The sequence below is a fragment of the Chiloscyllium plagiosum genome, unplaced genomic scaffold (genome assembly GCF_037043375.1).
Source record: "Chiloscyllium plagiosum isolate Xiang-an unplaced genomic scaffold, Cpla_swu_hap1 HiC_scaffold_27, whole genome shotgun sequence".
Lineage (NCBI taxonomy): Eukaryota > Metazoa > Chordata > Chondrichthyes > Orectolobiformes > Hemiscylliidae > Chiloscyllium > Chiloscyllium plagiosum.
This window is the reverse complement of record NW_028270165.1, coordinates 85,307,867-85,334,932: the sequence shown is the minus strand read 5'-3', so window position 1 is coordinate 85,334,932 and position 27,066 is coordinate 85,307,867. Positions and strand designations below refer to the sequence as shown.

General features: G+C 45.4%; 1 long non-coding RNA gene across 1 annotated transcript in view; it reads left to right on the top strand.

The window, feature by feature from the left end:
• The window catches only part of LOC148144826 (uncharacterized), a 30,934-nt gene extending 4,527 nt beyond the window's left edge, over positions 1-26,407 (top strand). The window contains exons 2-4 of the long non-coding RNA XR_015751640.1: positions 3,390-3,494; positions 21,546-21,666; positions 24,913-26,407. This is a non-coding gene — a long non-coding RNA (uncharacterized LOC148144826). The remainder of the gene's footprint in view (positions 1-3,389; positions 3,495-21,545; positions 21,667-24,912) is intronic.
• Positions 26,408-27,066: the final 659 nt, after the last annotated feature.

Here is a 27,066-nt window from a genome sequence, read left to right as displayed (position 1 = left end):
ATCTGGGTGTTCAGATCTATTGCCATCTTCAGAGAACAATGTCTGTCAGTAGAGTGGTTAAGGCAGCATACAACATGCTTTCCATCATCGGAAGGTGTATTGAGTACAAGAGCTGGCAGGTCATGTTAAAGTTATATAAGATTTTGGTTCGGCCACATTTGGAATACTGCTGTACAATTCCGGTCGCCAGATTTCCCAAAGGATGTGGATGCTTTGGAGAGGGTGCAGAGGAGGTTCACCAGGATGTTGCCTGTTATGGAGAGCGCTAACTATGAGGAGAGGTTGAGTACATTAGGAGTATTTTCATTGGAAATAAGGAGGTTGAGGAGGGGTCTTGATTGAGGCCTATAAAACCATGAGGCATGTAGACAGGGGTGGATAGGAAGAATTTTTTTTTCCCCCATAGGGGAAGACTTAATTACTAGGAGTCACGAGTTCAAAGTGAGAGGGGAAAGGTTTGAGGGAGATCTACATGGAAAATTCTTTACGCAGAGGGTGGTGGGTGCCTCATGCAGTGGAGGCAGTAGGGCTGGGATCAATAGCGTCATTTAAGATGTATCTAGACAGATACATGAATCGGCAGGGAGCAAAGGGATACAGATCCTTAAAAAATAGGCGGCAGGTTTAGATAGAGAATCTCGATCAGCATAGCCTTGGAGGGCTGAAGGGCCTGTTCCTGTGCTGTAAGGTTCTTTGTTCTCTTTATAGAGGTTTCCAAAACCATGAGGGGCATAGATAAGGTGAACGGCATGTGTCATTTCAAGATTAGGCCGCAAATTAAGGTGAGAGGAGAAAGATTTTAATAAGAGATGAGGAGCACCTTTTTTGTAAACAGAGTGGTTTGTGTGTGGAATAAATGTCCAGAGGAAATAGTGGATGCTGGTTGTGTAACAATGTTTAAAAGACATTTGGATAAGTACATGAATAGGAAAGGTTCAGGGGGATATGGGCCAAATACAGGTAGGTGGGACTAGTTTAGTTTGTGAATATAGTCAGCATGGACTAGTTGGGCTGAAGGGTCTGTTTCTGTGCTCTATGACCCTTTAACTGTTCTGTACTGGTCTTAAAATCATTTTACTTGCCTTCCCCCAGAAACATCCACTTCTTTCTTGTTCTAAAATCAGACAAACTCAGCCTTGAATATATTCAATGACCCCCTAACTGCAGAGACTTCTGAACTCATTTCCTCTTGCTAATATACCACTTGCCTTGCTGATTGCTTGCTGCACCTGTCTGACAACTGGCAGTGACTGGTGTGGAAGGATGCTGAGGCCACTTTTTACATCCACACATCATTCCTGAGGAAGGGCTCATGCCTGAAACGTTGATTCTCCTGCTTCTCGGATGCTGTCTGATCTGCTGTGCTTTTCCAGTGCCACACTTTTCAACTGTCATCTCCAGCATCTGCAGTCCTCACTTTCTCCGCATCCCAATATGTCACCATTTAAACAACACATCTCCTTTCAGCAGTTATTTGTTCGTAACTGAGGCTATAATTTCACGCTGTGGGACTGCATTTGCCATGTGTTTGCCAATTGAGATACAGACCTGGACCAACGTTTCCCGACTCTGTCCCCTCCCTGGATTCACTCACTTTCTTCAGTTGCTGCAAGTCAACAATTGGCTTCTCATTGGTCCATTTGAAGAAGGATTTGCGCCATTTTTGCAGACAGCAAAGAGCGTGAATAGCTTTTGCTGAACCAGCATGGAAACAGACCCTTCGGTCCAACCCGTCCATGCCGACCAGATATCCCATCCCAATCTAGTCCCACCTGCCAGCATTTGGCCCATATCCCTCCAAACCCTTCCTATTCATGTACCCATCCAAATGCCTCTTAAATGTTACAATTGTACCAACCTCCACCACTTCCTCTGGCAGCTCAATCCATACACGTACCACTTTCTGTGTGAAAAGGTTTCCCAGTAGGTCTCTTTTATATCTTTCCCCTCTCACCCTAAACCTATACCCTTGACTTCTGGACTCCCCCACCCCAGGGAAAAGACTTTGTCTATCTATCCTATCCATGCCCCTTTTGTAAACCTCAGCTTCCGACGCTCCAGGGAAAATAGCCCCAACCTGTTTAGCCTCTCCCTATACCTCAAATCCTCCAACCCTGGCAACATCCTTGTGAATCTTTTCTAAACTCTTTCAAGTTTCACAAAATCTTTCCAATAGGAAGGAGACCAGAATTGCACACAATATTGCAACAGTGGCCTAACCAATGTCCTGTACAACAGCCACATGACCTCCCAACTTCTGTACTCAATACTCTGACCAATAAAGGAAAGCATACCAAACACCACCTTTACAGTTCTATCTATCTGCGACGCCAGTTTCAAGGAGATATGAACCTGCACTGTGAGGTGTCTTCGTTCAGCAACACTCCCTAGGACCTTACCATTAAGTGTATAAGTCCTGCTAAGATTTGCTTTCCCAAAATGCAGCACCTCACATTTATCTGAATTAAACTCCATCTGCCACTTCTCAGCCCATTGGCCAATCTGGTCAAGATCCTGTTGTAATCTGAGGTAACCCTCTTCACTGTCCACTGCACCTCCAATTTTGGTATCATCTGCAAACTTACTAACTGTACCTCTTATACTCGCATCCAAATCATTAATGTAAATGACAAAATGTAGAGGGCCCAGCACCGATCCTTCTGGCACTCCACTGGTCACAGGCCTCCAGTCTGAAAAACAACCCTCCATCACCACCCTCTGTCTTCTACCTTTCAGCCAGTTCTGTATCCAAATGGCTAGTTCTCCCTGTATTCCATGAGATCTAATCTTGCTAATCAGTCTCCCATGGGGAACCTTGTCGAACGCCTTACTGAAGTCTATGTGGATCACATCTACCGCTCTGCCCTCCTCAATCCTCTTTACTTCCTCAAAAACTCAAAATTTGAGATATGATTTCCCACACAAAAAGCCATGTCGACTATCCCTAATCAGTCCTTGCCTTTCCAAACACATGTACATCCTGTCCCTCAGGACTCCCTCCAACAACGTGCCCGCCACCGATGTCAGGCTCACTGGTCTATAGTTCCCTGGCTTGTCCTTACCACCCTTCTTAAACAGTGGCACCACATTAGCCAACCTCCAGTCTTCTGGCATGCGCAGTGTTCTCTCCTAGCAGATTTAAAGTGTGCAAATGCCACAATTTCTTCCCCCGTCACTCGACATAACCGCGCATGCTCCTTTCTGTGTTTGATGTTCATCTTCCCTATAACCCTCATGATTTTATAAATCTCAAATGAGGTCACCCCTCAACCTCCTGTGCTCCAGTGAAGAGTGTTTCAGCCTCTCCTTACAACTCAAACCCTCCAGTCCTGGCAACATCCTGGTAAATCTTTCCTGAACCCTTTCTAATAGAATTCTTCCTATTACAGGGCCACCAGAAGCGTTCTCAGTACTCTACAAGTGACTTCACCAACATCCTGTACAACTTCAACATTATGTCCCAGCTCCTTTATTCAATGGTGTGAACAATTAAGGTAAGTGTGTTGAATGCCTTCTGAAGCTTCCTTCCAACCAGTGATGCAACTTTCAAAGAAGTATATATCTGAACCCCCCGCCCCCCACCATATCCCTCTGTACAAGCCCGGCCCTTCCTTATTTTGGCAAAATGCAACCCCTCACCTTTTATCTATACACATGTTCTCTCTCAGACAGACACACCCCCCCAACACACACACACCCTTTCACAGGCTTCTCCTCCATCACACTCACTTTACCAAGCATGTGCACACATACTCTCTTACACGCGCACTCATGCTGCACACATACATATAACAATGTGGTGCATTTGCAGAATTATATTTGCAGATATATTCAATTTTGCACAAAACGCACAATATGCAGGTAGTCAATCCATGTAATATTTTATAAATTCCTAGTTTGGAAATAGAACCAGTCCGATTTAAGATTGGGATACTCTCACACCTTTCATGCATTGTCTGGACTGAGATGTCACCTGTTTTTTAAAAAGACCTTAAGTGATCTTGAGAATATGACTTAATAGTAGTACTGCGATGTACACATTAATGAACTAAAACCTGCAACCCATTCTAAAAGATGAAAGATTTAACAACAATCTACGTTTGTCAATATATCATCAGTTGCATGACATTGATCTTTTGCTCTTAACTCTGTGTCTTATGATCCTGCTCCACAGTTACCCGATGAAGGAGCAGCACTCCGAAAGATGGTGCTTCCACATAAACCTGTTGGACTATAACCTGGTGTTGTGATTTTTAAACCGTGTCCAACCTAGTCCAACAGCAGCACCTCCACCTCGTTTCTAGTGAACACAGCCCATACTTCCCAGTGCTGCCAGTAAACTGCCGATGAAACGATGCACTCCTGAAAAATTTATAGTATCTAACGAAACCAGCTACTCATTCACTGCTCCATCTAATACACAACATTGGAAACTTAGTGCAGAAGGCTGCAAGAAATGAGCAGCTTTAAAACAAAAACCGCTTGGAGCTTTCAATGAGAGCCTGAGCCCAGCAGTATGTTCTGGTTACCTTTTATTTTGTGTCCCAACATGGTTACAGCTTCAGATCCCCCCCCCCCTCCCTCCCCCAGCAAAAAGGGCAGAGAAAGAGTAGCTGTTTTTTAGACAACTCCACAACAGGGGAAAGGAGCAAAGGGCGGGGCAAGGCCAACAGCAGGCCCCCACACTACGCCTGCATTGCCTTGCACAGTTTACAAAAATCCCTTCCCCTTCAGAGACTCCCCACAGTGTGGGAGCAGGCCAACTGGCCCAAAGACGACACACCGATCCTCCGAAAGGTAACCCACCCACACAATTCCCCTATTGCTCAACATTTACCCCTGACTAATGCACCTAACCTGCACATCCCTGGGCACTATCTGAACCTGGACAAAGTTAAAAATCTCACAACACCAGGCTAAGTCCGACAGTTTATTTGGAAACACGAGCTTCGGAGCACTGCTTCTTCATCAGGTGATTGTGGACAATAAGATCATATGGCACAGAATTTATAGGAAAACATTACAGTGCCCTGCCACTGAACTGATATATTGAACAAACCTGGATTGTTAAGTCTTTCATATTTTAGAATAGGTTGCAGCAAACATTAATTAGATTACTTACAGTGTGGAAACAGGCCCTTCGGTCCAACAAGTCCACACCGCCCCGCCGAAGCGCAACCCACCCATACCCCCTACATTTACCCTTTACCTAACACTACGGGCAATTTAGCATGGCCAATTCACCTGACCTGCACATCTTTGGACTGTGGGAGGAAACCAGAGCACCCGGAGGAAACCCACACAGTCAGTCGCTTGAGGCGGGAATTGAACCCAGGTCTCTGGAGCTGTGAGGCAGCAGTGCTAACCACTGTGCCACCGTGCCGCCCACTAAACAAAAACAAACATTGCATAGGGCTTTCTGATAGGAAGGAAACCAGAATTGCATGCAATATTCCAACTGTACAGCTGTAACATGACCTCCCAACTCCTGTACTCAATACTCTGACCAATAAAGGAAAGCATACCAAATGCCATCTGCACTATCCTATTGACCTGCGACTCCACTTTCATAGAGCTGTGAACCTGCACTCCAAGATCTTTTTGTTCAGCAACACTCCCTCGGACCTTACCATTAAGTGTACAAGTCCTTCTAAGATTTGCTTTCCCAAAATGCAGCACCTCACATTTACCTAAATTAGATTCCACTTGCCACTTCTCAGCCCATTGGCCCATCTGATCAAGATCCCATTGTAATCTGAGGTAACCTCCTTCGTTGTCCACTACACCTCCAATTTTGGTGTCATCAGCAAACTTACTTACTATACCACTTATGCTCACATCCAAAAGGTAGTGGGCCCATTATCTATTTTCAAAGTGGAATTTACAATATATTACATGTATTGACTGCCTGCAGATTGTGCAGTCTTTGAGCAAAGTAGAATGTATTTGCAAACATCATGCTACAAAGACAAACTCCCACCATGGATGATCTATCATGTGTGCATGAGATAGAGAAAAAGTCCATGTCCGTGCTGTATATCTCTGTCTATTTGATAACAGATGCTTTATTCCTGTTGGTGTAAATGTTGTTGTAATTCATAGCTGGGTACTAATAGATGTAAGGGTGACAGAATTCCTTAAGTAGGGCACTGTAAGATTCCTGGGAGACCCCTATTCCTGGTTTACTTCCTCATGAACAAACATTAAGCACGTGCGCCTATTTATGATTTTTGTTTCATTTTTTCTTGTTTGATTCCCTGCTATGACTGCACCTTGTATCAGGATGGTTGACAGGCTGGGAGATTGTGGGTTGGGTCTTGATTGAATATTTTATCGTTCCAGAAGTTATAAAAGGCGGGGTCAAAGCTTTAACAGAAATCCAGCAGAGCTGAGAACAGACCGACATCTTAGTCTGTGGGAACAGGAGGATCAACACGGGACAGAGAAATCAGGGCCTGAAATCTGAGCTGACACCAGACCACTGTGTGATCAGTGCTTTGATTAGCAGCATCCTTCTACATCAGTCAATGCCAGTTGTCAGACAGGTGCAGCAAGGCAAGTGGTATATTAACAAGCTGAACTGAGATTAGAAGTGGGGATGTCTTCCTGCAGTTAGGGGGTCATTGAATATATTCAAGGCTGAGTTCATCTGATTTTTGAACAATAAAGTGTGGATTTCTTTGTGCGCAGGAGGTGTTTTTTTTAATTTTGAATGGTTTATGTGTTGGATGCAGGTACAGTATCCACGTTGAAGGTGGAAGGCAAGAAAATGGTTTTAAGACCACGACAGAACAGTTACGTTAGACAGCACAGAAACGGACCCTTCAGTCCAACTATTCCATGCTGCCTACGTTCTCAAACTAAACTGGTGCCACTTGCCAGTGTTTGGCCCACATCCCTCCGCACCGTGCCTCTTCATATACTTATCCAAATGTCTTTTAAACGTTGCATCTGAATGTGCATCCACCACTTCCTCTTTACATTCACTCCACATGTGAACCACTCTGTTTATAAACAAACTTTTCCTGATTCTGTCCGCTCCGTGAGTTCATTCCCTTTCCTTTCGGTTGCTGCAAGTCGTAAATTGAAGCCCAGAATGAAAATCATGGAAAAGGAGTTGTGAAGAGAGTACCATACACTCAGATGGTTGACAGAATAAGGAGGTTACAGTCTGGAGCAAACTCAATCTTCATTCAGAGAGAGCAGCAGCAGCTTCCGAAGCTCCTGTTCCAACGTCTGCATTCAGACAATAGGAAGGCTCTGATTGACAGAAGGACCAGTCACCTTCCGGTCCTCCAGGGCTCCTGACTGACCTCTTTCACTACCCTGTCTCCCAATGATGCAACTTTCAAAGAACTATGTACCTGATTTGGAGATGCCGGTGTTGGACTGGGGTGTGCGAAGTTAAATTTCACACAATACCAGGTGATACTCTAACAGGCTCATTTGTAAGCACTAGCATTTGGAGCACTGCTCTTTCATCAGGTGGTTGTGTCTTATGATCCTGTTCCACAAACATCCAATGAAGAAGCTCGTGCTTCCAAATAAGCCAGTTGGACGATAACCTGGTGTTGAGTTTTAACTTTATCCACCCCAGTCCAACACCGGCACCTCCACATCATGTCTAGTGAACCAGGCACACACTTCTCAGTGCTGCCAGGAAACTACAATGCTGATGACATTGCACTCCTGAAAATTTTACAATTTCTAACAATGCTGGCTACTCATTCACTGCTGCAACCGATACACAACATTGGAAACATAGTACAGGAGACTGTCAGAAATGAGCACAGCAGGTCAGGCAGCATCTGAGGAGCAGGAACATCAACGTTTCTGGCAAAAACCTGAGGAAGGGCTTTTGCCCGAAATGTCAATTTCCCTGCTCCTCGCACGCTGCCTGACCTGCAGTGCTTTGCCAGCACCACTCTAATCTTGACTCTGATCTCTTGCATCAGCAGTTCTCACTTTCACATGTAAAATGAGCAGTTTTAAAACAAAAACCTGTTGCAGTTTAAAGCTCTCAGTGAGAGTCTGAGCTCAGTGTGAAGTTCAGGTAATCTTTATTGTGACCCAACTTTGTTACAGCTTCAGAATCTCCCAGCAGAAAGGCGTAGAAAAAGTAGCAATTTTTTAAAAATAGCTCAAGGTCAAAGTGCAACCCCTCACTTTCTTCATTATTGGTCACCACTGAGTCGTCCCTTTGTAACTGCATCCTTGGTACAGCCTTAACCTGGAGGAAGTATTGCCTCACTCAGCAATTTCAACCTGTATTCCAATCAAGTTGGATGAGCAGCGTAGAGTCCACCAGACTGTTGTGGGGCTGGAGTCACGTGTAGGCCAGACCAGGTAAAGGATGTAGCTGGGACGACTGCTCTCATAACTGCTCAAGTCTTCCCTAAAAAAGAACTGAGTGAATCAGATGGGGGTTTTCTTCCACCCCCACCCCACCGACAATGGTTTCACCGTTAGATTCTGAACTCCAGATTTCTGACCAAATTCGAATTCCACCATCTGTGTGGACCCGTTGGTGCCTCAACAGGTTGGAGGATTCACGGAATGTCCTTCTGCACTCGGGGCAGCTGAAGGGTCTCTCCCCCGTGTGGACCCACCGGTGCCTCAGCAGGGTAGAGGCCTGGGTAAAGGCCTTCCTGCACTCAGGGCAGCTGATTCCCTGCTGTGACGACACTGTGCCTGGATTGTTGACTGGCTGGGAGATTGTGGATTGAGGCTTGATTGACTAAATGTTTGTTTGTCCCAGAAGGTGTAGAAGGGGGGGTTCAGAGCTTCAACAGACATCCAGCAGAGCTGAGAACAGACAGACATCCATGTGCCTTTTAAATGTTGTAATTGTGCCAGCCTCCACCACTTCCTCTGGCAGTTCGTTCCATACATGCACCACCCTCTGAAGTGGTTGCCCCTCCAATCTCTTAAATCATTCCACTCTCACCTCAAACATATGCCTTCTAGTTTTGGACTGCCATACCCTGGGGAAAAGACCTTCGGGTTTCCCCTCTATCCATGGCCCTTACAAAGGTCTATAAGTTTACCTCTCAGCCTCTGATGCTCCATGGAAAATGCCCCTGGCGTATTCTTTTCTGACCCCTTTCAAAGTTTCATACCATCTTTCCTACAGCAGGGAGACCAGAACTAACTGCAGTATTTCAAAAGTGGCTTAACCAACATCCTGGACAGCCACAACATGACCTCCCAACTCATCTACTCAATGCTCTGACCAACAAAGGCTATCCTGTCTACCTGAGAACTATGGAACCTGCACTCCAAGGACTCTTTGTTCTGCAACACTCCTCTTAACTGTGTCAGTCCTGCCTGGATTGCTTGACCAAAATGCAACAACTCACATTTCTCCAAATTAAATTCCATCTACCACTCTTTGGCCCATCCGATCAATTCTAATTTATAGCGAACTCACTTTTCTCTCTCATTCCCTAGAAGCTGAAAATCTCCATCCCATACACACACTCCCTTTATTCTCACTTTGCTGACCCTAATCACTGCTGTACCTCATCCTGAAGGGTCTGGTTCATGCTGATTAACAGGTGCACACTCGGGGGTGGGGAAGCAGGAGGAGGGGGGGGGGGGTTCTAATTGAAACATACATAATCTTCAAAGCCCGGACAGAGTGGACATTGCAAAGATGTTTCCATTGGTAGGACAGACTCGGGCCAGAGGGCACAGCCTTAGAGTAAAGGGAAGACCTTTTAGAACGGAGAAACTTCTTCAGCCAGAGAGCGGTGAATCTGTGGAATCTATTTCCACAGAAGGCTGTGCAGGCCAGGTCACTGAGGATATTTAAAACTGAGACAGATAGGTTCTTGAGTATCAAGGGGATCAAAGGTTACGGGGAGAATGGGGCAGGTGGGACTAGTTTAGTTTGTGAACACAGTCAGCATGGTCTAGTTGGATTGAAGGGTCTGTTTGTGCTCTCTGGCTCTGTAACTGTTCTAAACTGGTCTTGAAACCATTTTCATGCCTTCCTCTTGTTCAAAAATCCAATTAAGATCATGGCTAATCTATTCACCATCTGAGATCCTCCTCCCTGCATTGTCCCAACTACCCTTAATTCCCCTACCATTGCAAAAACCCATCCAATTGTGTCTTGAATATACTTAATGAAGCTGCCTCTACTGCTTCCTGGGGCAGAGAATTCCATAGATACACTACACTCCAGGAAAAGCAGTTCCTCCTCATCTCTGTCCTAAATACTCCTCTGTAGAAGTCGATATTTCGGGTGTAACCCTTCTTCAGGGCTGGGGATGGGTGCCGGGACCGGGGGCTAAAGTGGGGATAGGTGAAGAATCGGTCAGATTAATCATTGGGTGGAAGAAATCAGGTTGGTGGCAGGAAGGAATGGTAGTGAGGGGCATGGGGCTGAGAAGGGAGTCGGGTGATGGAAAGGGAAGTTATTTGAAATTGGAGAACTCGATGTTGGGTCCTGCAGGCTGTAGTCTGCCCGGGCGAAAGATGGGGTGTTGTTCCCTAATTTGCAGTTTGGTTCGTTGTGGCAATAGAGGAAGCCTATGATGTTCTTGTCAGAAAGGGAGTGGGAAGGGGAATTAAAATCGATGGTGACTGGGAGGTCTGGTCAGCCTCTGCGGACCCAGCTGTGATGCTCGCCAATCCGTTCCCCAAGTTTATGCTCAGTCTCCCCGAAGTCGAGAAGACCACAATTTACAAACACGTGGCAAATGCAGTATCTCAATGTGAAGTTATAGTCTTTGCTATGAAACAAAAAAGCAGGAAGGAGATGTATTGTTTAAATGGTGATACTGTGGGATGTGGAGAAAGTGAGAACTGCAGATGTTGGATTTGAGAGTCAAAGTGTGGTGCTGAAAAAGGTGGTAAGTCAGGCAGCATCTGAGGACCAGGAGAGTCGACATTTCGGTCCCGAGCACTTCATCAGGAATGATGTGTGGATGGACAAAGGGTCTGATTCAGTTCTATATAACTCTAATCATCTTCAGTGAGAGCAGAAGTGTGATTGTGAAGGCTGGAGTTTCAGAGCAGCTTTCAAAGATGCTTTGCCCTTAATGTGGATGGACAAAGGGTCTGTTTCTGTGCTGTATGACTCTAATCATCTTCGGTGAGAGCAGAAATGTTTCTGAGGACTTTTCAAAGATGTTTTGCCCTTAATGGGAGTAGAAGGTACAATGAAATCTTGCATTTGTGAGACAGCAACTGAGTGAGTGAGTAAATCTGAGGTTTTGGTGCAAAGTGGGAATTCATTGCACTGTGAGGATGAAACTCTACTTATTGAGTCATTTCTGCTGGTGAATGAAACCAGGCTCAAGATTAGGAGGAGTAAATTTAGGACTCTGTCCAAAATTGAGAATACCTAAAATGATTTTTGCAAGGTTTGTAGCTCAGGTTGAGGTTTAGGGTGTAGGTTTGCTCGCTGGGCTGTAGGTTTGATATCCAGACGTTTCATCACCTGGCTAGGTAACATCTTCAGTGGCGACGCCAAGTGAAGCGAAGCTGTTGTCTCCTGCTTTCTATTTATATCTTTCTCCTGGATGGGGTTCCTGGGGTTTGTGGTGATGTCATTTCCTGTTCGTTTTCTGAGAGGCTGATAGATGGTACCTCGGTCTATGTGTTTGTTTATGGCGTTGAGGTTGGAGTGCCAGGCCTCTAGGAATTCTCTGGCAAGTCTTTGCTTAGCCTGCCCCAGGATAGATGTGTTGTCCCAGTCGAAATGGTGTTTTTTTTCATCCATGTGTAGGGCTACGAGGCCTGGCACACCAAGCACAACACCATAAATAAATACATAGATCTAGATGCCATCTATCAACCCCTCAGAAAACGAACAGGAAATGACATCGCCACATACCCCAGGAACCCCATCCAGGGGAAAGATATAAATAGAAAGCAGGAGACACAGCTTCGCTTCACTGGGAGGTCGCCACTGATGATGTTACCTAGCCAGGTGATGAAACGTCTGGATATCAAACCTACAGCCCAGCGAGCAAACCTACACCCTAAACCTCAACCTGAGCTACAAACCTTGCAAAAATCATTTTAGGTATTCTCAATTTTGAAGATCAGCCATTTCTCACCCCTCCCAACTCCCAGGTAGAGTCATTACTATCCATTCTCTCTCTCTCTCTCTCTCTGTCCTTTGAAGGGCTTGATACAGCGGTCAAAGATGGTTCGAGGCTTGAGAAAGGACGGGTGTGGTGGGGGCTGGGGAGAATAGAGATCAAAAGGATGGGGGACAGAGAGAGAGAAAATGGCGGTCAGAGGGTGGGGGTAGAGAGAGAGAATGAGTGGGGTTGATAGAGAGATTGAGTGGGGGAGAGAGAGTGGGCATGGCGGAGAGGTGGGGAAGGGCAGGGTGTTACTAGGCACAGAGATACACAAGATGGCTACTGAGCCATCAGTTGGCCAACTTGACACACAAGATGGCCGCTGGATCACAATATGGAGAGAAACAGCAGAGCAGATGCAGACACTGCCTGGGGCCACCAGAATGCCAGCACAATCGACTCACAACCCAGGTGATTAGTTTAAGGCGGGTGGGGGAGAGAATACACATGAGTAATGAACACTGCCCGCCGAAGTGTCTGGGTCCAGCCAACACCTCTTATAGAAGTGTCAGCGGAGCAGGTAAGGGCTGTTTGGCAGGGGCTGCTTGAAGGCTCGGTGACGTTTGTTTAACGGTTTAAATTTGAAAGTTTTTTTTTAAAAAGCGCGAAGCGGATCTGGAAGTTGGTGTAGCGTAAGCTTACCTGGGTAGGTTTCTTTCCCTATAAAAGCACGCAGGAGAGGAACCCGAGGCACTACAGAGGTGCCTAACCTAATAATAAGACCCGTTGTGGTAAGTAGGTAAGTGCTGCATTTTGCTTGTTCTATTCTTGGACCTAGTTTGTTTTTAAAAGGTTACTTTTAGAGGGATGTCAGTGAAGGCAGTGCAATGTTCCTCTTGCAACATGTTTGAGGTGAGGGATGCCATGGTCGTGCAGGAAGTGCACCCATCTCCAGCTCCTCCAAGACCATGTTAGGGAACTGGAGCTGGAGTTGGATGAACTTAGGATCATTCGGGAGGCAGAGGGGGTCATAGATCGGAGCTTTAGGGAAGTAGTAACTCCAAAGATGGCAGATAGATGGGTGACAGTGAGGGGGACTGGGAAGAAGCAGCCAGTGCAGGGACCCCTGCGGCCGTTCCCCTCAAGAACAAGTATACCATTTTGGATACTTGTGGGGGGGGGGACTTACCAGGGGTAAGCAATGGGGTTCAGGCCTCTGGCACGGAGCCTGTCCCCGTTGCTCAGAAGGGAAGGGTGGAGAAGAGCAGAGCAATAGTTCGGGGCACAGATAGGCGGTTCTGTGGGGGCAAGAGAGACTCACGTTTGGTATGTTGCCTCCCAGGTGCAAGGGTACGTGACGTCTCTGATCGTGTTTTCCGGATCCTTAAGGGGGAAGGGGAGCAGCCTGAAGTCGTGGTCCACATTGGCACAAACGACATAGGTAGGAAGAGGGTTGAGGATTTAAGGCAGGCTTTCAGGGAGCTAGGTTGGAAGCTCAGAGTTAGAACAGAGTTGTTGTTTCTGGTTTGTTACCCGTGCCACGTGATAGAGAGTCGAGGAATAAGGAGAGAGAACAGTTAAATGCGTGGCTACAGGGATGGTGCAGGAGGGAGGGATTCCGGTATCTGGATAACTGGGGTTCTTTCTGGGGAAGGTGGGACTTCTATAAACAGGATGGTCTACACCTGGACCTGAGGGGCACCAGTATCCTTGGGGGAAGGTTTGCTAGTGCTCTTCGGGGGGATTTAAACTAATTCTACAGGGGAATGGGAACCTAGACTGTAGCTTTAGGGTGCAGGACCTGGAGTGTAGGGAAGTTAGGAACATGGCATCAATCTCAAAGGAGGGTGCCTGTAAACAGGAAAGTGGCTTGAAGTGTGTATACTTCAATGCAAGAAGTATACGAAATAAGGTAGGTGAACTTGCAGCATGGATTGGTACCTGGGATTTCGATGTTGTGGCTATTACGGAGACATGGGTAGAACAGGGACAGGATTGGCTGTTGCAGGTTCCAGGGTTTAAATGTTTTAGTAGGGTCAGAGGTGGGGGTAAAAGAGGGGGAGGTGTGGCATTGCTTGTCAAAGATAGTATTACAGCAGTGGAAAGGACGATGGATGAAGACTCGCCATCTGAGGTAGTTTGGGCTGAGGTTAGGAATAGGAAAGGTGAGGTCACCCTGTTAGGAGTTTTCTACAGGCCTCCTAATAGTCCTAGAGACGTAGAAGAAAGGATTGATTCAGGAGAAGAGTGAAAGTAATAGGGTGGTTGTTATGGGGGACTTTAACTTGCCAGATATTGACTGGGAAAGCTATAGCTCGAGTTCGTTAGATGGGTCGGTGTTTGTCCATGTGTGCAGGAGGGTTTCCTGACACAATATGTAGACAGGCCAACAAGAGGTGAGGCCATACTGGATTTGGTTCTGGGTAACGAACCAGGCCAGGTGTTAGAATTGGAGGTAGGTGAGCACTTTGGGGACAGTGACCACAATTCGGTGACTTTTACTCTAGTGATGGAGAGGGATAAGTGTGCACTGCAGGGCAAGAGTTATAGCTGAGGACAGGGAAATTATGATATGGTGAGGCACGACTTAGGATGCGTGGCTTGGAAAAGTAGGCTTCAAGGGAAGGGCGCAATTGATATGTGGAGCTTGTTCAAGGAGCAACTATTGAGTGTTCTTGATAAGTATGTACCTGTCAGGCAGGGACGAAAGGGTCGTGTGAGGGAACCGTGGTTTAATAAGGAATTGGAATCCCTTGTTAAAGGGGAGAGGGCGGCTTATGTAAAGATGAGGTGGGAAGGTTCAATTGGGGCGATTGATAGTTATAAGGTAGCCAGGAAGGATCTGAAGAGAGAGCTAAAAGCAGCAAGGAGGGGACATGAAAAGTTCTTAGTTGGTAGGATTAGGGAAAACCCAAAGGCTTTCTATAGGTATGTCAGGAATAAAAGAATGACTAGGGTAGGAATAGGTCCAGTCAAGGATAGTAGTGGGAAGTTGCGTGTGGAGGCTGAAGAGATTGGGGAAGACACTGAATGAATACTTTTCGTCAGTATTCACTCAGGAATAGGACATTATTGCCGATGTGAATACTGAGTCACAATTAATTAGAATGAATGGCTTTGAGGTATGTAGGGAAGAGGTGTTGGAAATCCTGGAAAGGGTGAAAATAGATAAGTCCCCTGGGCCTGATGGCATTTATCCTAGGATTCTCTGGGAAGCAAGGTACGAGATTGCAGAGCCATTGGCCTTGATTTTTATGTCCTCAGTGTCTACAGGAATAGTGCCAGAAGACTGGAGGATAGCAAATCTGGTTCCCTTGTTCAGGAAGGGGAGAAGCGATAACCCTAGTAACTATAGGCCGGCGAGTCTCACTTCTGTTGTGGGCAAATGTCTTAGAGAGAATTGTAAGGGATAGGATTTATGAACATCTGGATAGGAATAATGTGATCAAGGATAGTCAGCATGGTTTTGTGAAGGGTAGGTCGTGCCTCACAAACCTTATTGAATTCTTTGAGAAGGTGAATAAGGAGGTGGACGAGGCTAAAGCGGTAGATGTGGTGTATATGGATTTTAGTAAGGCGTTTGATAAGGTTCCCCATGCTAGGCTACTGCAAAAAATACGGAGGTATGGCATTGAGGGTGAGTTGGAGGTTTGGATTAGGAATTGGCTGGCTGGAAGAAGACAGAGGGTAGTAGTTGATGGAAAAGGTTCATCTTGGAGTGCAGTTACTAGCGGTGTTCCGCAAGGATCTGTTTTGGGACCATTGCTGTTTGTCATTTTTATAAATGACCTGGAGGAGGGGCTAGAAGGTTGGGTGAGCAAGTTTGCGGATGATACGAAAGTCGGTGGAGTTGTTGACAGTGAGGAAGGATGTGGCAGGTTACAGCGGGATATCGATAAGCTGCAGAGCTGGGAAGAAAAGTGGCAAATGGAGTTCAATGTAGGTAAGTGTGAAGTGATTCACTTTGGTAAAGGTAACAAGAAGATGGGGTACTGGGCTAATGGTTGGATACTTGGTAGTGTGGATGAGCAGAGGGATCTTGGTGTCCATGTACACAGATCTCTGAAAGTTGCCATCCAGGTAAATAGTGCTGTGAAGAAGGCATATGGCGTACTGGCTTTTATTGGTAGAGGAATTGAGTTCCGGAGTCCTGAGGTCATGTTGCAGATGTATAAGACTCTGGTGCGGCCGCATCTGGAGTATTGTGTGCAGTTTTGGTCGCCATACTATAGGAAGGATGTGGAGGCACTGGAACGGGTGCAAAGGAGGTTTACCAGGATGTTGCCTGGTATGGTAGGAAGTTCGTATGAGGAAAGGCTGAGGCACTTGGGGCTGTTTTCATTGGAGAAAAGAAGGTTTAGGGGTGACTTGATAGAGGTGTACAAGATGATTAGGGGTTTAGATAGGGTTGACCATGAGAACCTTTTTCCACGTATGGAGTCAGCTATTACGAGGGAGCATAGCTTTAGATTAAGGGGTGGTAGGTATAGGACAGATGTTAGGGGTAGACTCTTAACTCAATAAGTCGTGAGTTCATGGAATGCCCTGCCAGTAGCAGTGGTGGACTCTCCCCCTTTATGGGCATTTAAACGGGCATTGGATAGGCATATGGAGGATAGTGGGCTAGTGTAGGTTAGGTGGGCTTGGATCGGCGCAACATCGAGGGCCAAAGGGCCTGTACTGCGCTGTATTTTTCTATGTTCAATGTCTTTGGGATGGATCCAAAACTTACTTCGTTAATGATTGAAATTACTTTGACCTCTGGAACTGTCTGCCAGAGAGTGTGTTGGAGTCAGATTCAATTATGGATCATTAAACTGAAAAGGAAAGCAAGGTACTGTAGTGGATGTCAGAATATGAGTTTCCTGACTGGGGCTGTTCACTTGTTCCTGTTACCATTTCAGGTTGCTAACTTTTCGTTAGCATCCTGCACATGCTGGGAATTTTTCTCCTTTCTAGTATCTCAGTGACAAATCTAGTTTATGAATTGTTCCTATGATATCTCATGAGCGGGTTTATGATATTCACAGTGTTGTGGGTCACAGTGTGTCCAAGTGAGGAAAAACAAACTGTTCATCTTAAATATTTGATTTTAAACAATGGAAATAAAATTAATGTTTGGAAAACACAACTTGCTGTGTAGTAAGATAATCAGAAATAGGTATGGGAGTAAGTAATTGACCGTTGAGATGCTCTGTCTTTCATTTATCTAAATTCTCTTTCCTGCACTTGTTTTTTCATGACTTCATCTGCTGAAGTGACTACACTCCAAAAGCTTGTGATTTCAACATAAGAGCATAAGAACTAGGAGCAAGAGTCGGCCTTCTGGCCCTTCGAGTCTGCTCCACCACTCAATAAGATCATGACTAATCTTTTCGTGGACTATGCTGCACTTACCTGTGTTTTCACATATCCTTAATTCTTTTATTTTTCAAAAACGTATCTACTGCTTCTAGTGATTGCTGAAGTAATGTCAAATACTTCCCTGGGCAAGGAATTCCATAGATTAACAACCCTCTGGGTGAAGAAGTTTCTTCTCAGTTCAGTTTTAAACCTGCTTCCTCTAATCTTGAGGCCATGTGCTCTTATCCTAGTCTCACCTACCAATGCAACATCCTACTTCTATTTCTTTCATAATTTAATATATTTCTGTAAGATCCCCTCCAAACAAACTTGCTGGACTATAACCTGGTGTCATGTGACTTATGACTAAAAAATTTGTTATTACGCATCCTCATAGCTGTGGGATTTCAGGGCTCGAAGATAGGGACACTACCACTGTGCAATAAAATATCACTGTGCAATAAAAAACCTCTGCAGCAAATAGGCCCTCTTCTATTGAATGAATGGGGAGAGGTTTCTTCTCAACATGGGATACAAATATTATACCCTCAGATCCCTTTACACTTAATTGAGCCCTCTTCAGTTGAATGAATGGATGTGGAGGTGCCACAGTTAAATTGGTTGATAACGTTAAAAATCACATCTTCTCCCTGAATATGTGACACTACCGCTATAGCTGCAGAGCCTGTTGCAGTAAATTGGGTCATCTGCTGTTGAAGGAATGAAAAGGGCGGATACACTGACGTGATTGTGAAATTCCCAACCAATCCCAAAGCTTGTGGTCGGTACCGACTAATCGGAGAGAGATATTGCAGACGGTGGGACCAACACGACACGGAATGCCAGCTGCCATTGGTCAGGTGGAGTAAGGTGCGCTCTGATTGGAGGAGGCGCAGATGACGCGCGTCACAGAAGGAGGAGACGGAAAGAAGAAGAAAAACAAAGATGGCGGCGCGAGGCTGCGGTTTTCTCATCGACTCAGCGGGCGGTTTCTGACGGAGGGAGGGGGGCAGACAGGCATCGTTTACCTCAGAAAATACCTTTAAAATACATTTCAAATTAAAGCCGGAACTTTTCAAACAAAAGTTGTGAAGAAAAGGAGACAGTCCCCGGTGGGGTTTATTGTTTATTTGTGTATAATTCCCGGGGCCCGGGAAGGGGGAGGTGACGGTTACCGGGTGAACGAGAAAACAAATTAAAAATGTCAGCGGTGGAGGAGAGAGAGCCGGCGCCCGCGGCTTCTTCGGCGGCGGCCGGAGCCCAGGAGCTCAACAACCCCCCGGAGCTGGAGGAAGGTCCGAGCTCCAAGAAGCGGGGGGTCCGGCTGGAGGCTGGATTTGCTCAAGGCTTGTATCTATTAACTTATTTAAATGGTACCTACTGTATGGGGATATGGTTTACATTAAAACCGGAGGGTCATGTCAGAGTGTTTGCTTATATTGAGCAGTTGTAGTTGGTAAAATACACTCCCTGGAGGAGCACCTTCTATGATGCTGCATTTCTTGCCTTCTGCCCTTCCCCCATTTGTTATCTCCCATTTGATTTTACATTTTATTTGGTCAAATTTAATTTCATATTAATGAGACTTGGTATTCACTGTGTTATTAATTTGTTTGTTGGATTATTGTAAGAAAAAATTAATGATGTCATGTCATTTCTGATGTCAGAGTTTGACATTGAATGTGCAGATGTGAATACCAATAAGTTGTGAAAATAAATCAAGAACTTGTGGTTCAACAAAAAAAAACAGTTCACTGATATTTATGGCATTGTCTCATTTGAGGAGGATGATTTGAGTCTGACCAACAAATCGTTTCATGTAGTCACCCAATTTAATTAAAATTTTCTTTAACTTAATTAAAGAAAATAACTCTAGCAGGCTAAGATTTGTACAATTTGTTTATAAGATTTATTTATAAGTCCATTGCTCTCGATGTGGTCTCTGCCATATTGGGGAGACTGGACGCCAACTTGCAGAACATTTCAGGGAACAGCTCTGAGACGCCAAAACTAAACGACCCCACCACCTTGTGGCTGAACACTTTAACTCCCCCCTCCCAATCCGTCAAGGACATGCAAGTCCTCGGCTGCCTCTCCCTCCAAGCTCTAGCTACCTGACGCTTGTAGGAAGAACACCTCATCTTCTGCTTTGGGACCCACTAACTACATAGGATCAATATAGATTTCACCAGTTTCTTTATTTCCCATCCCCCCACCCCCACACCACACACCTTGTCCCAGATCCAGAGTTGAAAAATGTGGCGCTGTAAAAATGCCTAGAGGCCATGCCTTTAGGAATTCCCTGGCCGTTCTCTGGCATGGCACTCATCCACAGATTCTATCAACAAACACATTGACCTGGACCCAATATACCGGCCAATGCAGCGGACAGTTGGAACTGACAACCGGAAGCGGCAGAGACAAACCACTATAAATGCTGGAGGAAACATCACAGAAGCGCTTCACAAGAGGCTCCCAAGCACTAAGGATGTCCCCTAGACAGGGGATGAAACGTCTGCAACAAAAATTCCCAGCTCGGCGAACAGAACCACAACGAGCACCCGAGCTACAAACCTTCTCACAAATTTTGAATTGAGCATAGGAGTTGGGACATCCTGTTGCAACTGTCACACATGCCACACAACACAAGGCGTGGCCCGTCTCTGACTTACCGTCCCTTTGAATATCAGGGGGAAGACACCCCTTTAATTGTAACATTCAGGAAAGATGCCTTACTTCAACAAAAATGTGCTGTGCTCACAGATGTTTGGACAGAGGAAGGGAGTTGCAGTCTGGGGTGAAGCTCAATCTTCATTCAGAGAAAGAGAGGAGCAGCAGTAGCTTCAGAAGCTCAAGGTCCAACTTGCGCATTCAGACAATAGGGGGACTCTTCTGGGTAAAATCTGGGAGTGAAGCAATGTCTCATCCTTTCCATTCCTTATCCTGGGAGGGAGAGAGAAGGGGGCAAGCACTGTTCACTTGCAGCAACGGGAGGCAGAGAGTATGAATCCAAGCAGGGAGCAAACTCTGCAAAAGTCATTTTCAGTCGGCTTCTTCTGGAATATTGTGTGCAATTCTGGTCTCCCTTCTATAGGAAGGATGTTGTGATACTTGAAAGGATTCAGAAAAGATTCACAAGGCTGTTGCCAGAGTAGGAGGGTTTGAACCACAAGGAGAGGCTGAATAGGATGGGGCTGTTTTCCCTAGAGCATCTCAGGCTGAGTGTGTGTTTTTTAAAGAGGTTTATAAAAACTTGAAGGGTGTGGATAGGGTGGATAGACAAGGTCTTTTCCCTGGGATAGGGGGAGTGCAGAACTAGAGGGCATAGGTTTTGGGCGAGAGGGGAAAAATTTAAAAGGGACCTTGCAGTCAACCATTTTTTGCAGAGGGTGATGCGTGTATGGAATGAGCTGTCAGAGGAAGTGGTGGAAGCATCTGGATGGATATATGAAAAGGAAGGGTTTAGAGGGATATGGACCAAGTGATGGCAAATGGAACTAGACTAATTTTGGATATCCGATTGGCATGGACAAGTTAGATTGAAGGATCTGTTTCTGTGCTTTATGTCTCTGACTGTATGACTGGTGAAAAGCGTTGGCATTCGTCGAAACATTTATGTAACAGAAAATTATAAGAGGGTAAAGATAAGCCTCACGTCATTGATCCATGAATCCTGGTGTCGTATGGATGTATTTCCAGTAATAGAGTCAGTATGGCATGGAAGGAGTCCAAAATGATGGCTTCTTTTACAAAAAGTCACACTTAAAACTTACATTTCCAGAAGACTCAGATTTAAGACAACCGTGCGTTAATATAAGACAGATAAGTCTGGGGTATATGTTACATATTTGATGGAATGTTTATAGCTCTCAAAGCCTGATTTGCAGTTGTTGCTGGGCTCGTAATATTGTACAGCAGAATATTGTGTATCTTCAGTAAGAACGTCAATACCGCATGATAGATGTCCATTCAGCAACTTGAGTGGACTCTTCATGGAGTATGCAATCCACCACATTACCCTGCTGTATACATTTACATAAAGATCAGCACAAAGATCTTGGGTATTAAGAGAGGAAAGAATGTTCCACAGAAACTAGAATTGTGTGTTTTGATTTTCTATTGTGGACTGACAGCGATGACCTTTGCAACCTCTTTCCACAGGAATATTACAAGAGAAGAATTTGGAGGCAGAAATCTCAGACCAAACATCACATCAAAGTCTGACAGTCGCTTGATTCACCAGGACTTGGATATTGATGGCCTTGAAAACAAAGGGGAGAAGGTCTGTCTGCTTAGTTAGGTTTTAAACGTCAGTGTGACTGGAAACTCAGAGTCTCACATACCCACACACCAGAGTAGTGACTGGAACATGCTTTACAGACTGAATGAGAGTCCTCCAATTACCAGTTCACCAGTAACACCACACCTATGCTGTAAGTGTGAGCGAGTTTCAACTGATTGTTGAACCTGGAGAAATACGAGTACACCTGCACCATGGAGAAATCATGAAAATGCAGGGAGTGTAGGAACGGTTTCCCTTCCCCGCCTGCCCGATATTCATCAGCATTTATATACCGGGCAGCGGCCAATCACCTGCATTCAGCACAGGAAAGGCTTCACTCAGTCGCATCACCTCCTGGTCCACATTGTGGAGAAACTGCTCATCTGCCCTGTATGCTGAAGCAGATGAAGGACATTTTTTTTTATCCTGGATGGAGCATACTGCAGGTATACCTGAAATAGATACATTTGTCTCTGTCCCATTGAGTCTCCAGCATAGGGCCAGGCACAATTGGTCTCTGTGTTTATTCTCCACATGAGCCTCCATCCACCCCTCTTCATTGCTCCCCCATCTCCCCTCCATCAGCATAAGGGTATCCCCCACTTTTCGAAAGTTCACTTTACACTACTTCACTTTTACAAAAGACCTACATTAATACCTGTTCTCACAAATCGAAAGAAATCTGAAGAGGATTGTCGCTTTTACAAAGAAAGGCATAATATAAATTAATTCATGGTAATTGCTTCTTCGCTTTAGGCCCATTTCAGCTTATGAAAGGAACACTCTACTTTCAAATAGTGGGGGAAAGCTGTATCAATACAGCACAGTCACAGGCTCTTCTCACTTGGTTTAGGCATACACACCCCCTCAAGCCTGTGCTAATTCTTAATCCTTACTTAGACCTGCCATTTCTTGCCCATGTGTGGTTTCTGTTCCTCTGTTCACCTCCCCTTCATGTGTCTATCAAGATACACCTTAAACATTGTTAAGATGCCTGCTTCCACTACCTCCACTGGCAGTGCATTCCAGAAACCCACCACCTCTCTGTGTAAATTCCCCACCCCCACCACTTCTCCCCCAAACAGTCCCCCTTTCACCTTGAACCTGTGCCCTCTTTTAGTTGACTTTTCCACCCTGGAGGGAAAAAACGCCTCTGACTATCACAGAATCCCTCCAGCGTGGAAACAGACCATTCAGCCCAACAAGTCAACACCGGCCCTCCAAAGATTAACACATAGAGACCCGTTCCCTTACCCCTGTGATCTACATTTACTCCTGACTAATGCACCAAACTTACACATCCCTGAACATTGGGGCAATTTACATACAGACAATCCAACTTAACCTGCCTCTCCCTGGACAATGGGTAATTTAGCTTCGCTAATCCACCCTAACCTATACAAGTTTGGATTGTAGGAGGAAGCCGGAGCACCCGGAGGAAGCCCACACAGACACGGGAGGTGGGGTGCAGGGACAATGTGCCAACTCCACACAGATAGTTGCCTGAGACTAAAATCGCATGCAGGGCTCTGGCACTGTGAGGCGTCAGTGCGAACCACTGAGCTACCTTGCCACCCCTGTCCAGCCAATCTGTGTGTCTCATCATTTTGTCGAGGTCTCCTCTCAGCCTCTGTTTTTCCAAAGAAAACAATCCAGGTTTATGCCTCCTCTGCTCGTAATGAGAGCCCTCCAGACTAGGCAATGTCCTGGTGAACCTTGTCTGTACCCTCTGCCAGAGCACCCACAACCTTCCAGTAGCACAGTGACCAGAACTGCACACAATATTCCGAATGTGGTCAGAATAAAGAGCTGTAACGTAACTCTTACACTCAAGGAACCGTGCTGTGTGCCTTCTTGACCACCATGCCCACCTGCATTACCACTTCCACGGATCTATATGCCCAGATCTCTCTGTATGCCAGTGCTCCTATGTGTTCTGCCATTTATCATACAATTCTTATATTTCCTTCATCACTATCGAGGTTCACTTTAACTGTCTTTCTCTCTTCATCTCTTTTTCCCCCCTCCTCACCCCTCCACACATCAGCATATCATAAGACCATGGGAGCAGAAATTAGGCCATTCAGCCCATTGAGTCTGCTTCGCCATTCAATACGTTTCTCAACCCCAATCTCCACGTAACCCTTAATCCCCTTGATACTCAAGAACCTATCTATCTCAGTCTTAAATATACTCAGTAGCTTGGCCTCCACAGCCTTCTGTGGCGGTGAATTCCATAGATTCACCACACTCTGGTTTAAGAAGTTTCTCTCCCCTCTGTTCTAAAGGGTCTTCCCTTGACACGAAAGCTGAGCACTCAGGTTCTAGTCTGTCCTACCAATGGAAACATCTTCCCAACATCCTCGCCGTTTATTATTCTGTAGGTTTCAATTAGATCCCCTCTCATCCTTCTGAACTCCATGAAGTATAAACCTAGAGTCCTCTAATGTTCTTCATATGTTAAATTTTTCATTCCTGGACCATTCTTGTGAACCTCCTCTGAACATGTTCCAGGGCCAGTACATCCTTCCTGAGATATGGGGCCCAAATCTACATACAGTACTCCAATTGTGGCCTGACCGGAGCCTCAGAAGTACATACCTGCTTTTATATTCAAGTCTGATCAAAATAAATGCCTGCATTGCATTTGCCTTCCTAACCACTGACTCAACCTGTAAGTTTACCTTGAGAGAATCCTGGAGTAGAACTCCATAGTCTGTCCCCATAATCTTTCTGTTCCTGAGTAGCAGCAGAGATTTACAGATACCTCGATTGTTTTCAGGGATACCAAGGGATCTTGGGAATTGCCAGTATCTCGGGAGGAGGCAGAGAGGAATGTGGTGTGGTCCTGTAAACTCCAGAACTTTCCAAACTCCCTGAGTCAGCAGTAACTCTTTCTGGACCAAGAAACAAAAGGGCCACTGAGAAACTGCTACATCAGAAGACCTCAGAAGCAGAAATGAGGCCATTCAGCTCATTGAGTCTGCTCCACCATTCAATCATTCTTACGTATCAAGGGTTACGGGGAGAATTGGGTTGAGAAACATATCAGCCATGATTGAATAGTGGAGCAGACTCAATGGGCTGAATGGCCTAATTTCTGGTAGTTAGTCATCCCTGGGTAGAAGGATGCAAAACAACAAGTTGTTTCCTGGGACCGATGAGCTAAGTGTTTAATAACCTCATGACAAAAGGACAATTAAGTTTGTGGAAGGAAGGCACTGACGTAAAGGGGTTTTTTTGCAGGAAAGGCTGTATCAAACAAACCACTAACCCTCGAGGATAAGAAGGTAAGCTACAGACCGGAGATCTCCAGAAGTGTGGGGAAGATGGTGTTAGAATCTAAAGAAGCATCACACCACAGATTTGAAAGCGAGGAATCTCCACCAGAATGCAACTCCAGAAAGATGCAGCAGCAGTACTTGGAAGAAGAATGCTGCACTGAATCCCTGGATACTTCCAGAGACAAACTGTTGGTGGAAACTCAGTTAAATTCTGCCATCAATTGGGTGATAGCCAAGTTGTGAGTGAGGTTGAACTTGGTTTACTTGAGTTTTATTTTTGGTTGCTGCATACAATCAAGTGTAAATCATTGTTTCAGCAGTTAATTGTGTGCAGTTTCTGAGTTAAGAGCCAAATTAAAGCGATTCACCCACAACCACAGTGAGAGGCTGGGATTCATGTTGACTCCATTGCATTCAGCAGTACATCACGTCAATACTCTTATAAAGCGAAGGCTGACAGCACCACCTTTCTCAAACAGAGGAGAGTGTCGCCCAATAATCTATAAAATTAGCATGAAAAGTGGTGTAACCTGCTCTAGTGAGAAGAATAAATCCCCAACACTTTAAAATCAACAATCAGCAATTTATTTATCCAACTCTCATGGTGAACAAATGAACAAAACTATTAACAAACTGGATACAGGCCAGGAGCAGATGGGTGGCACTAGTTTAGTTAGGGATCATGGACTGGTTGGTCTGAAGGGTCTGTTTCCAGGCTGCATGACTCCATCGCACGGAATGAATGGGGATCCATCCCAAAGATGATAAAGGTTTCAAGCACCACCTTCGGCAAATGTGTGGACACCCCTCCAGATAACTGAGGGCAGTGGGGCACTGTGAGGGTCAGTAGATCAGTCAGCCAGCCAGTTCTCTCCAGGAGACTTCTCTCTTAAGAAAGGAAGTGGTTTCCTGTCCCATCAGCCAGATTATCCAGTTTGGATTAGGTCCTATATTTCCAACAAAATAGGTAGACAGGGCAGTGTCTATAACAAATATGTTATTAAACTTGGAAGCGTGCTGAAGACATATACAAGGATGTTGCCAGGACTCAAGGGTCTGTGTAAAAGGGAGAGGTTGGACAAGCTAAGATATTTTTATTTAGAGCATTAGAGACTGACAGGGGCCCTTAGAGAAGTGAAGTGATTGTGAGAGGCATGGAGAGGGTGAATGCACTCAGACGTTTACCCCGGGGTTGGGGAAGTGAGAGCTAGAGGGCATCAGTTTAAAGTTAGAGGAAAAAGAATAAAAGGGAATGTGAGGGGCAACTTTTATTTTTATGCAGATGGTGGTACACATATGGAATGAAATGCCAGCGGAAGTGGTTGAGGTGGGTACATTAACAATATTTATAAGGCATTTGGACAAATAAGTGGATAGGAAAGGTATGGAAGGAAATGGGCCAAGTGCAAGGAAATGGGCTTAGTGTTGATGGACAGTTTGGTTGGCACGGACCATGTTGGGCCGAAGGGCCTGTCTCCTGCTGTGGGACTCTATGATTCGTGTCTCTTTGTCGGTCCGACAGTTTTGAGTTTCCAAATGAACATCTTACTAAATCAGGCCGAATAAACTCCAATCTCATTCATCAACTCTGATGCGGAGGTGCTGGTATTGAATTGGGGTGGACAAGGTCAGAAGTCACATGGCACCAGATGAAGTGATGAAGGAGCAGCACTCATGAAAGAGCAATGCTCTTAAAGTTTGTATTTCAAATAAACTTGTTGCACTGTAACATGGTGTTGTGTGACTTCCGACTTCTTCAACTCTGGGTTTGTCTCAAACTTGGCGGGATACTTTGTCCAACTCGGCATATTTTATCAGTATCGCTTGGAGGAATTCTTTTTTTTTAAGATTAGATTCCCAACAGTATGGAAACAGGTCCTTTAGCCCAACAAGTCCACACTGGCCCTCCGCAGAGTAACCCAGCCAGACCCATTCCCCTATTCCTATTCCTCTACATTTACCCCTGACTAATGCACCACACCTACACATCCCAGAACACTATGGGACAATTTAGATGGGCCAATCCATCCTAACCTGTACACCTTTAGACCAGGGGAAGGAAACCGGAGCACTCAGAAGTAACCCATAGAGATGTGGGGGGGACATCGTGAAAGAT